The 12,940-nt window shown below is 37.6% G+C and overlaps 1 protein-coding gene across 1 annotated transcript in view; it reads right to left on the bottom strand.

Annotated features, from left to right (window-relative positions):
- FREM2 (FRAS1 related extracellular matrix protein 2) overlaps window positions 1-12,940 on the bottom strand; it is a 201,395-nt gene that overhangs the window by 17,776 nt on the left and 170,679 nt on the right. The gene's annotated exons all lie outside the window — the stretch shown is intronic.

Raw genomic sequence — 12,940 nt, 5'->3', positions numbered from 1 at the left:
AGAGGTGCTGCAAAGCACAGAAAAGCACACTATGAGACACTGAGAATGTTTACTAGTTGAATGATTCTTGCAGAGGGTTAGCCAAAGAATTCTTGAGTGTAAAACAAAGCTCTCCCTTGTAGCTCATCATCTTTATATTTGAGAAGGCAAAAGAAATGTCTGGGATATCTGTTTCCAGTCGCTGGGCAATTCCATCTTACAGTCAGGACAGAATTAAGTTTATAGATGTTTCTTTTTTTTTGTTGTCCTCCCTCCTCTCTCTTTCTGATTGAATTTACCTAATAAATTACTTTTCATTTTTCAATATCCCCATAATATTCCAAATGAATTAGACAACATAACTAATTTAGTTCTTATTTCACTGTGTGTTTAGAGGAAAACAATGAATCCCTGGTGGAAGAGGGAGCAGACGGTACCAATAACCACATAATTATTAGGCTTTTTACATACAGTATTTCACTCTAGGTTGGCTTTTGGAAGATCTGAACCATATCCACCTCAATATTATCACTATAAATAAAACCAGAGAACATAAAGATGTTGTAGCCAAATGGAAGCCTTGATCACAGGTTCTCCACACAGAGGTGAATAAAAGAGTTGACAGGTTGGTTTCATCATTTGCCCAAAGTCAACAAGACACATCATTTCCTGGGCAAGGGATCAGGTTGCTTCCTGGTGCTGAAGGTGAGCAGAAATAAACACATCATCATGAAGACAAATGAAGTTTATACTCTAATATCTATTGCAATGGACAAAGTATAGGAAATTCTATGAAGAATTTAATATTATCCTCTCATTTAAATCAATATATAATTTGATATTCAGAACTCTCCTCTCTTGGTTCTGCTTCTGATTCTCTGGACTTTGCCTCTAAGAATCAGCTACCATCTCACCCAGGAACATCTTTGTGGCATGCTGGTCCCCTTTCCCATTGATGAGCACCTTCCAGACCATCCATCCTGGGAACTTTGACACATGATCACCAGTGACCTTTGCCCTGCACTTCTCCTTTTCATCTTCCTTTTGTGGGTTGTCTTTCCCAATTAGAATGTAAGTTCATTAAGGGCAGGGAAAGTCTTCCTTTTTGTTTGTATTCATATCCCCAGTGCTTGATACAGGGCCTGACACTATAAATGCTTATTAAATGCTTTGTTGACTTTCCTTCAAAATAAAAATGGGTAATGATAATTCACATTTACACAGCACTTGAATGTTTGTAGGGCATTTTGCTCAAAATAATCCTCTAAATTACATACTTATCATCCCAATTTTATAGATAAGGAAACTGAAGCTCTAAGATTATATTCATGATTGCCATTATACTAATATTGTTCATGATCATTAGGTAATAAGCAATAAATCAAGTCAAAAGCATTTATTCAATACCTACTATGTTCTAGTCACTAAAAGGGAAAAATAGGACATTCTCTACTCTCAAGTAGTTTGTATTCTATCATATAGTATATCAGTGTGCTATAGGACATGGTGGCTGAGGCAGAATTTGAACCCAGATATCTCCTCATTCTAAGTCTAGTTTTCTTTCCTCTGCACCACCCTGACTCTAGCAAAGGAAGGATCATGGAAACTACTCTAGAAAATGTGGTTTGGGGTCAAGAAAAAGCACAAAAGTTTGTAGAGTGCTCATGCCTAGATAGAATGAATACTTCTTTTTTCCTTAGGAGAGGGTCAGAAAATGCAGGATATGACAAGCACTGCACAGGACCACAAAAAATGAAATTGACTATACCAAATCGACTAAACCATGATCACTCAAAACAGGCATCCTAGCTATCTCCACAAGAAAAAAAGTGGATAAGAATGCCAATTATCCAGACTATCACCTACAGTTGGAAGGGCAGCTTATTATATTAGTATGTCTTGGATCAACAATACTTACCATCGTGCCTGACACATAGAAAATACAGGAGGCTAGTGAGTTGGGTCTAGATCAGATAGGAGGAGATGGGACTGAATCACATTCAGACAATTGTACAATGTTTCAAATGAGTTCAAATTGTACTCTGCTGACAAAATCCATTTTTCCCAGTACCAATAGTGATATACTATTGCAAATAATGAGATACCACAATTTCAGAAAAATCAAAATCATAGATACCACAAGGGGTGATAATGGACTGCCAAGTATTATTGATGACAAACCAAGGAGTGGTATAAAAGACATTCCAGAACATAGATGACCAGAGAAAGTAGGTTGGCCAGCCACGTAGTGTAGGGAAAACAGATGGACCACCCGAGTGCTGCAATGTATCTGTAAATTATTGAAAGAATGAGAGGAAGGCCAATGCTACCTTGGGTAGATCCTCTACAGAATATTTACATAAAGACCTGAATAATCATTGTACTAGATGACAAAGCATGGAAGGGATCTCAATCTATTTAAGGCTACAGTAATTAGCAGTGTTAGAACTCAGAACACAGTTCTTCTGACTCCTCACCCAGTGCTCTTTCCTATAAATCATTTCCTATATGCTTTCCTATAAAACATTGTTAAAAGATCTTAGCCATCCTACACAGTGTTTTCTGATGGGAAAATTATCTGTAACTTTAGTCTTATGGTGACCAGAACTAAAGATTGGCTGACACTGGAAAGGGAGGGAAAAATTCTGTAACTGACGACTATTATTGTTGTTCAGTCGTGTCCAACTTTTGTGACCCCATGGATTAATTTTTCCATGGGGTTTTCTTGGCAAAGATGCTGGAGTGGTTTGCCATTTCCTTCTCCAATGGATCATCTTTTTTTTCAGAGTGTTAGTAATCTACAAATTTATTCAAGTTGTAAATTTGGCCATATATGAAGGAACATAATTCACTTAACCTTGAAGTTATTTTGTTTTATTGTATTTCATTTATTTTAGTTTCATTGTACTTTAGGAACACACTTTTTTCTCTAAAATGGGTTTAAAATAAGTTAAAGATACCACAACATGAGACAAGGATATTAATAAAACATGTCACCTAATTTGCAGATTGTAAATTAGTCAGATTAAGCAGCTAAGTCAAATTATTCATTGACTTTTGAAGTCCTTGTACTGGGTCCTAAGGATTTGGAGACTTCTCAGAACTTAACTGTATCTATACTAGGAGTTATGTCCCTGTAGTCTATTCATGCCTACTGAACAATGTTATCAGCTGTCTGTTTACCTAACATGGTATTCAGTTAAGATTCTGTCCTAGCAAGGCAGATGACCAAGTCACTTGAAGGTAAAATAGACAGCAGGCTTATTTTTTTTTTATAAAAATGAAAATAACCCAAATCAGCCTTGGAACATCAATGTTTAACCTTTGCCTTTTGTACTTGTTCCTATATTGTTATGTAGTAATAAGACATTTGGGGAACTTTCCCTAAAATGACTTCATTTTTTATTTTGGAAAATGGCTATTAAAAAATTTTCCAGAATATCAATATCTTAAGAAAAATAACTTTTGTGTACTTGGGATATAAACACAATTTAACAGCATGGTGGTAGTTTTTAATAAGTCTTTAAGACCATATTGCTTGCTTAATGGATTTTAATTCAACATAATTACTGAATTCAAATCAGCCAAAACTGGTTAGAGTAAAACCAAGGAAAGCTGGAGGCAATGCTTGATGACTGGGAGATGGTCACTCTAGGAGATGTTTTATATGGTTGTTCTGACAGTGCAACCTCTGTGCTATAATTTGTTGTTACTATCCAGTCATTTCAATTGTGTGCAACTCTTCATGACTCCATTTGGGGTTTTCTTGGCAAAGATATTGGAGTGGTTTGCCGTTTCTCTCTCCAACTCATTTTACAGATGAGGAAACTGAGGCAATCAGGGGTAAGTGACTTGCTCAGAGTCACATAGAGGTCTCTGGACATCATTTTCCTTGCATTAATTTCCTTCAAAACTCAGCTCAAACACCACCCTCTGCATTAGGCCTTCCCTAATCCATCTAGCATCCCAATTACTTCCCTAATACATTTAGCATCCCAATTACTTTGTACTTATTTTGTGGGTACTCATATGTTGTCTCTCTCCTTGAGGGCAGGTAGTGCTTTATTTATTTACGTTAGTAACCCCATACCAACATCAGTGCATTTTGCTGTGGTAATTTCTGTTTCCTGTACATTAAAAAGACATAGATAAAAGTGATACATAAATATTCTCTCTTTTTTTTCTGGGGCCTGAATTTGATTCAGGAAAAGAAGGGAGAAGCTATGTAAGGGCTGGATTAATGCCATTTGCAGAGTGTGACAGAAGAAAGTCCTGACTGTGAGGTCAGAGTACCTGCATTTATATTCTCATGTTTGATTCTCACTACCTGTGTGACCTTAGGCAAGTCACTTAACTTCTATAGCCTTTGATTTTTTTTTTTTTAGGCAATTGGGGTTAAGTGACTTGCCCAGGATTACACAGCTAGTAAGTGTCAAGTGTTTGGTCTGAGGTCATATTTGAACTCAGGTGCTCCTGATTTCAGGGCCGGTGCTCTATCTACTGTGCCACCTATCTGCTCCTAGTCTTCAATTTCTTTAGCTATAAAATGAGAGGTTTGGACTCAGGAGCCTCTGAGGCCATTCCATTCTCTTTGGGTTACTTTAAAAAAATGCTATACACCAGAAGGAACATAATAAAATATATATAAAAAATATAATAAAAGGAGCACAAGAAGAAGGAAGGTAGCTGCCTTTGAGAGTCAATTTAAGAATGTATCATGGGTAAAACATAGGCATTTACAATGGAGTTTCATAAGGATACATTTTAGTTTTATTTTGTGGCAAAATATGTGGTATACAAAATCTTACTCTGGGTATATAATGCTGATAGCTGAGGTTACGGTTATATTATTAAATTTGTTTCCAACTATGTACCAAAAGAGCATCTTTTGAGAAGTATTTCATTCCCTATTCTGGTGGTCTATAAGTTGTCTATTATTATTGTTGTTGTTGTTGTCACCAGTATATCTCTCAAAGCATTTTTTTTTGTGGTTTCATCATCTGTCATTCATAGTGCTGTATACAAGAAATCTCCTGGGGATGCTGAACTCCAGGAAAGTTTGCAATTGCCAACTTTCACGCCATGGGGTAGGACTGTTGGTGAGAAATAACGATGTTGACAACCAGAGAGGAAGAGAGTCAGTGTTGGTCAGATGAACAAAACATACACACACACACAAACACACATACACACACAGAATTAAAAAGAGGAAAAGAGAGTCGAAGAAGTATAGAGTTAGTTTTTGCTAGGAGCAGTACCTCTCTACCAGGAGTAAGTCATCTCTGCATTTTATATAAAGGCCTTGCTTAGAAAATTGCTATCTTGGAGGGTAGGATTACCATTCAAACTAACCTTGATAAGTTAGAAAAATGGATAGCCATCACTGAGATGAAGCTTAAGCAGTAAAAATGCAGTGTGATTCACTAGAAGAGTATCCATTATAGGATTATCATTATGGAGCTAGAAGGGACCTTAGTTGTCCTCTAGTCCTGCTCATTCAATTTACAGATGAGCAAACAGAGGTCAGAAACAATCAAGTGATTTGTCCAAGGTCACATGCTACATTTTTAATTCTAAAAATAAAACTTTATTGCATAAATAAAATGTTAGGAATTATGGCATGAAAACCTGTTGTCATAACATATCAAGTAATAACAGATCACATGAGAGTTGAAAGGGAACTTAGAGGTCAGCAAGCCCAGCCCCCCCCTCACTTTACACATGAGAAACTGAGGCCCACAGAGAATAATTAGTCATTCAATAAGTATTTATTAGACTCTTACCAATATACCAGGCACTGTTCTAAGTGCTAGGGGGTTAAGAAAAAAAGGCAAAACATGGTACCTGTGCTCAAGGAGATCACATTCTAATCAGGGAGACAACATGCAAATAACTACATACATGTAAGATATGTACAATGTGGGTGGAGGGTAATCTCAGAGGGAAGGTAAGAGCACTGAGGAAGGCAGATGGAAAGGCCTCCTATATAATTGAGTGAGTTTTAAGAGAAGCCAAGATGAAAAGGTAGAGTATTCCAGGTGTAGGAGATAGTCAGTGTAAAGGCATAGTCTTCAGATAGTATTAATAATATTAATAATGCTACCACTACTAAATAATTAACACATAGCACTTATTATGTGCCAGGCAGTGTGTTAAATGTTTTACAATTAGTATATCGTTTGATCCTTACAACAACTTGGGAAGTAAGTGCTATTATTTCCCCCATTCCACAGATAAGGAAGCTGAGTCAAACAGAGTTATGTGACTTGCCCAGGTCCATATAGCTAGTAAGTGCCTGAGGCTGGATTTGAAATCAGGTCTTTACACCCTTATGCAGTGCTCTATCCACTGAACCACCTAGCTGTCCTGAAGTGTCAAGTGACTTGAACAAGAAGTCAGTATTGTAGGATCAGAGATCAAGGAGGGGAATACAAGAATAAGAAGACTAGAAAGGTAGAAGAGGGCTAGTTGATGAAGGGCTTTGATTGTATTTGACCCTAGAGGCAATAGGGAACTTCTGTAGTTTATTAAGTATGTGGGGGAGTTGACATGGTCACATCTTCACTTTAGGAAGATCACTTTGACAGTTGAGTAGAGGATGGATTGGAGTGGGGAGAGACTTGTGATAGAGGCAGACCCACCAGTAGGCTATTACAATAGTCTGGGCATGAGGTGATGAGGGCCTATAGTAGGGTGTTGGCACTGTCAGTGGAGACAAAGGGGTACATAATGAGAGATGTTATCAAGGTATAAATGGTAAGACTTGGCAATGGATTGGATATGGGGGGCATTGAGTACAAATGAAAAGTAGAGGATAAAGCTATAGTTTTAAGTCTGGATGACTAGGATGAGGCTAGTACACTTGGAAATAATTGGAAAGATGGGAAGAGGGGAGGAATTTTTTTGGGGGGAAGATAATGAGTCCTTTATTGGACACACTGAGTTTGAGATGACAATGAGCTGTGAAGTTCAAGCTGTCTAAGAAGTACTTGGTAATGTGAGATTGGAGCCCGGGGGGAAAACTAGGTCTGTATATACAGATCTAGGGATTCATCTGCATAGAAATAATAGTTGAACTCATGGGATGTGTAAGAGAGCATAGGAGGAGGGGAGAAGTGGGTTCAGGGTAGAACTGTGGGAGATGCTATGGTTAATGGGAATGATCTAGATGAATATCTAGCAAAAGAAAATGAGAAATGGTCAGATAGGTAAAAGGGGAACCAAAAGAGAAAAGGGTCATGAAAACCTAGGGAGGAGAGAGCATCTAGGAGAAGAGATTGATCAACAGAGTAAGAAGTTTCAAAGAGGTCAAGAAGGATAAGTATTGAGAAAAGGCTACTATATTTGGTAATTATGAGATCAATGGTAACTTTGGAGAGAGCAGTTTTAGGTGACTGATGAAGATGGAAGCCAGATTGAGAAAATATGGAAGAGATTCAAGGGAGAGGAAGTAGGGGTACCAATCTCAGGTGGACTTCTCAAGGAATTTAGCTACAAGGGGGATCACGATGGCTTGTGGGGATTGTTAAAGTAAAAGCTTTTTAATTATAGGGACATGAGCACATTTGTAGGAAGCAGGGAAAGGTTAAGTAGATAGGGAGATAATAAAAGTTAGTGAGAGGATGGGATGACAAAGGAAACAATATACCAGAGAAGACAAGATGGAATGGTGCCAAGGGTACATGAAGAAAGTTGACAAGAGTGAAGGAGAATATAGTGGTGGAAAACAATGGAGTGACATGAGGTGAAAAGCAGGTTAAGTGGGACCTGTTTGTTTCTTTCTTTGTTTTTGAAGGATGAAACCATTTCCTCAGCTGAGAGATTAGGTGAAGGGCAGCTGTGGAAAGCCTAAGAATGGATTGAAAGGTTTGAAATAACCCTTGTGATGAGAGTTTCAATTGATTATGGTGGTGGCAAAGAATTGCCTTGATGAAATGAGGGCCAAATTGAGATTATGTAACAGACATTTGTCTCAGATACAGTCAATATAGTTTCACAACTTTATCTATCTCTGTTCAGTAACATGAAATTAGGAGTAAAAATGGTAGATTATGGGAATCATCCAAGGCTAGGGTTTCACAAGTCATGATTGATGATAGGACAAGGTAACAATTGACCCAAGTGTAGATTAAGTGACTTGCTCAAGGTTACACAGTGGCAGCAATGAGATCCGAGCCTACATCCACTGACTCCAAATTCAGCATCCTTTTCACTGTACTGTGGGTACAATGCAATTCTAGCTACCATTTATATAGTGTTTTACAGTTTATAAAGTGTTTCACATAGCTTATCTCATAGGATCTTCACAACAATCCCGTGGTTGAGGAAACTGAGACTCAATGAGATTAAGTGGCTTGTCCAAAGTCACATAGTTCACATGCATCAGAGGCAGAATTCAAGACCCAGCTTTGACCTGCATCAAAATCCAACTGTTTATCATACAGCATCACAACTGGAAAAAACATTCAAGATGCTATTACTTATCAAGTTAATATAATACCAGGTAAACTGGCCTATAAAATAATCCTCCTTAAAAAAACCATTGGTCAAGTCTTTCTTGGACTATATGCCAATCTGGGGGCTCTCTGAGCCATAGATAAGGATGAGGGATAGGGACTTAGCCTGTGATTTTGTCAGTATGAGGAATTCTCAAGGGAGGAAGCCCCTCCACCAAGACTGGTCAACAGCTTTTCTGCAACTTAGACTCTTAAAGAGTTGCCTAGATCAGAGGTGCCAAACTCACTGTCTATAAAGGGAAAGTGATGACCATTGTCTTTCTATCTCCAATGCTTAACACAGTTCCTGAATTGTCCTTACTAAATGTTTTTTGAACCAGGGACCTCCAATGCTTCCAAAGAAAGGATTATATGTGGGGAACTGAAGCAAACAGGTTAAGTGACTTTGCCAGAATCATACAGCTAGTAAGTCTCTGAGGATGGATTTGAACTTCCTGACTCCAGGCACAGCACCCTATCCCCTGTTGTCACCTAGCTGCCCTGGAATTGAAGTAGCATGCTTGTTAGATGCTATTTCATTATATCCCAGTCATTAACCCCAGCACAACATGGCAAACACTACCAACCACAGGACAATATCATATCTGGGTTAGGTAACCAAAAGAAATTTACTGACTGCAAACATTCTAAAACACAAAATTATCCCAAAGATTTTTCTAAATCCAAGGTACACACTTTGCAAATCTTGCCTCAAAATAAGACGTAAGACCCCCTTGAATCCTAAAATTCTTCTGTAAATAGGGAAAGGGAACAAGAGGGTAAAGAATCTTAAATGAAATGATCTTCAGTAGGTGAGGGATAAGGACTGGAACTGCAAGAAACTCCTAGAAGAAGAAATCCCCTTGAACAATACAGGCTGGCACTTTATCTGCAACTGTTTAGATTTTGAAGAGCATAGAGAGGGTGCAGGGGCATAGCCTGTAGGTATCTAAGGGGAGATTTGGACTCCGCTATTCCTGTTTTAAGGCCATCTTTCTATATACTGCACCTGCTGCCTCATGGAGTGTCTCAGTACTGTTCTTCAGTAAAACATTGCTATGAGAATTTCTTGGATATAAGACACTAGCTAGAAAGCACGGTTGAACTAGTTCTTAGAATCAGGAAGCACTTTCTCTAACACGTATTTAAAGTTTCTCTCTTTGAGGAGATGTGGGATATTCTACAAGCTAAAAAACATTGTCGGGGTAAGGGTGGGGGGGTGGGGCTTTAGATTTCCTCTCCTATAAGACAGGATTTCTCAGATCATGTGTCCAAGAGCTCCTTTTTCTCCTTTCTGCTTAACTCTATTCTAGATTGTCAATATATTAATAATAATCAGTGACTCAGCAACTGAACATTTGTTAAGTACTTCCTATGTGCTGGAAAAGCAAAAAATTGTCCCTGTCTTTAAAGAGCTCAGATTCTAAGAGGAAGCAATATGTAAAGAACTAGGTAACACAAGATACAAACAGGGTAGATGAAGGCATTTTCAAAGAGGAAGGCAATAGCAATGCTCAGGATGGACCGGGAAAATTCTTTTCTAGAAGGTGGGATTTGAGCTGTCTTGAGAAAAGCCAGGCAAGCTAAGAAGAGGTGAAAAGGGGGAGCTGGAAAATACCAAATGCCTTTTTCTCTTTGCCCTGAAATGACTGGCAATGGTAACTCAATAAATGGCACTCCATGATAAGAATGCTGTAGGATGAAAAGGTATGAAGGGGCTGTATTCTACACTGATGGAAGGAGTACTGGTTCTGGCAGGTAGGAGATCTGGATTCCAGGTTGTTCTAGGCTCAAACAAATCACTTAACCACTCTGTGTCTTAATTGTCTCAGCTGTTAAACTGAGATAATTACTCCTACTCCATCAAGGTAGTGAGGATAAAATCTGATAAGTTATGTGATATTTGTAGTCTTGTGACTTTGGGCAAGTCACTTAGTATCTTTGGGACACAATCTCCTCATTTGTAAAATGTGAGAATTGCTGTTACCTGTGTGACCTTGGGCACATCACATAACATCTTTGAAACTCAGTTTCCTAATCTATAAAATGAAAGGATTAGACTAGGTGATCTCCATAGTCCCTTTCAGCTGTAATTAAATGATAACACTTTGATAACTAAAGAATGTGGCATAATATTACACATTGTATATTATTTAATATACTAATAATTAATAGCATATCAATATTAATACATAGCATTATCTTCCATCTACTCTGTTTATATCTTCTCTGTACCTAATTATTTACATATTGTCACCCTATTAGACTGTGAGCTCCTTGAGAACAAGGACAGTTTCTTGCCTTTCTCTATATCCCCAGAGTTTAGCATGGTGCCTGGCACCCAGTAAGTGCTTAATAAATGCTTCATAATTATAGGATTTGTGAACGGGAGAATTGGGAGCAAACTAGGTGTCCTGAGTCTCACTGTAGTGGAAAAATATCATGTGAAATTTTCCTTATAACACTTTAAGAGTTTTTTTTGGAGGGGGAGATGCTGCTTTATTAATAAAAACACCTTTATTTTAGGAAACTTTAAAAAATGCAATGTTCTCAGTTAAGGAATGCAAAGCCTATACTAAGCATTTACTAAGCAATTAAAAGTTTAAAAAGTTCTTTTATAAAAGGTGACAGTTTGTACCCATGGAACCAAAATGCCTAATTACTACACATAAAGAAAGTCCTGGCTTACCAGCTTGAACCTTTATTTCTACAGATGGATTTAAATGGTTTTGAGTGACGAGTAAGAAATACAGGATTCTTTTGTTTGAGTTTTTACCGGCAGGTACAATTACCAATTTCTTCTGGCACTAGAGAGGTATGTTTTATACACTGCCTTACTGTCTGGGGAAGCCCTGAGAGACCACTACCACCTACCCACATCAACACATGCTGAACAAAGTAAGTTTCATAGCTTTGAAGTTTAATGAGGCTGAGAGTGAGCTATCTCTTACTTTGCTTCTTCCACATTTTAACACCCTAGGAAAATAGAACAGCTAAGTCATTTCCTGACACCAGCCAAATTTATAACACTGTGCATACTATCTAGATACCTCTCTACAGCAAAGGATCTTAACCTGGCATCCATGAACTTGTTTTTTTTTTTAATCTTGTTTTTGATAACTATATTTCAACAACGTTACTTTCCTTTATAATCATATGAATTTATTTCATATATTCAGAGCATTAGTCTGAGAAGGCATCCACGCGCTTCACAAGATTGCTTCACAAGAAGGCGTCTATGACAAAAAAAAAAGATTAAGAATTTTTTTAATACTCACTTTCTTATGAAAAATCTGTTCTCGTGATTTGAGAGGAAATAAAACCTCACTCTTGGGTCATGTACTTTGAGGATATGGCAACTCAATGGTTTAAGTACATATCCTTTTCATTGATGCAGATCACAGCTCCTCTCTGCCTTAGAGCAGGAGTTCTTAACATTTTTTGTATCTTGGACTCCTTTGCCAGTCTGGTGAAGCCTATGGACCCCTTCTCAGAATGATGGTTTTCAATAATGGAAGGAATGCTAAATTTCACTAAATTCTAATAGTGAGATTAGTGAAAATAAAGATCTATTCCCCCCATTTAAGTTCATGTATCCCCCAAAATCTATCCATAGACCCCAGGTGAAGATGGTCTCTATTAGTTTTGTTGTTGAAAAAAGTTACTTGACAACTACCACCTGGCAACCATTTCTCTCCAAACTTAGTACTGCTGGTCATTGAACATAATATATTGGTTGAGATTTACTGAAGATTTTATTTTGCTCATATAGTCTTCAAGAAGTCAAGATCACCACAATGAGGCACTGGAGGAAGACCTTAGTTGATGTTCAAGTCAAAGAATCAACAAATTAACAAATTCTTCATGTTTTAAATTCCATATGGTGATCATCAAAATCAGTATTAAGCATATTATCAGAGAGTTGTCTGATGAGAAAAGAAGATAGTGAGAATGGGATATAATCAATGTTATATGGTGAGAATAAGGAATAACCAATGTACTACTCTCAAACTCCACTGCTATTTATGAGTTGTCAATAGAACTAGATTCTAGAGGAAGATCCCCTGCATACTGAGTGGATTCCCTATGAAGAGCTAAGGGTGGACATGGAAAAGAACCACACAGGATAGGAAGGCATGAAGAAATTGTAATCTATATCATTGGAGGAAGAAGCTGTATTGTTAGGCTCATGATTCCGTTTTATATTGTTGTATTAAAATAGCAAAATGTCTAAGTATGATGATTACCATTTTTTTTTAAAACCAGTGCCTTTCACTTTTGTTTCCTATCCACTTGTAATTTGAAATGTGTGTGTGTGTGTGTGTGTGTGTGTGTGTGTGTGTGCAGATAGACATTTGGCAAGAACACATTACTTACATTAACAAAAAGAGAGGTGGAAGAAAGGAGAGAGAAAGGAACCAAAAGGGAAGAAAGTGTAAGGGAAAAATAATAAAAGAGAAAATGAG

This window comes from Vombatus ursinus, unplaced genomic scaffold, assembly GCF_900497805.2.
Source record: "Vombatus ursinus unplaced genomic scaffold, bare-nosed wombat genome assembly UNPS02011700.1, whole genome shotgun sequence".
Classification (NCBI taxonomy): domain Eukaryota; kingdom Metazoa; phylum Chordata; class Mammalia; order Diprotodontia; family Vombatidae; genus Vombatus; species Vombatus ursinus.
Note: the sequence above shows the minus strand (reverse complement) of the source record. Positions and strands in the feature narration are given on the sequence as shown.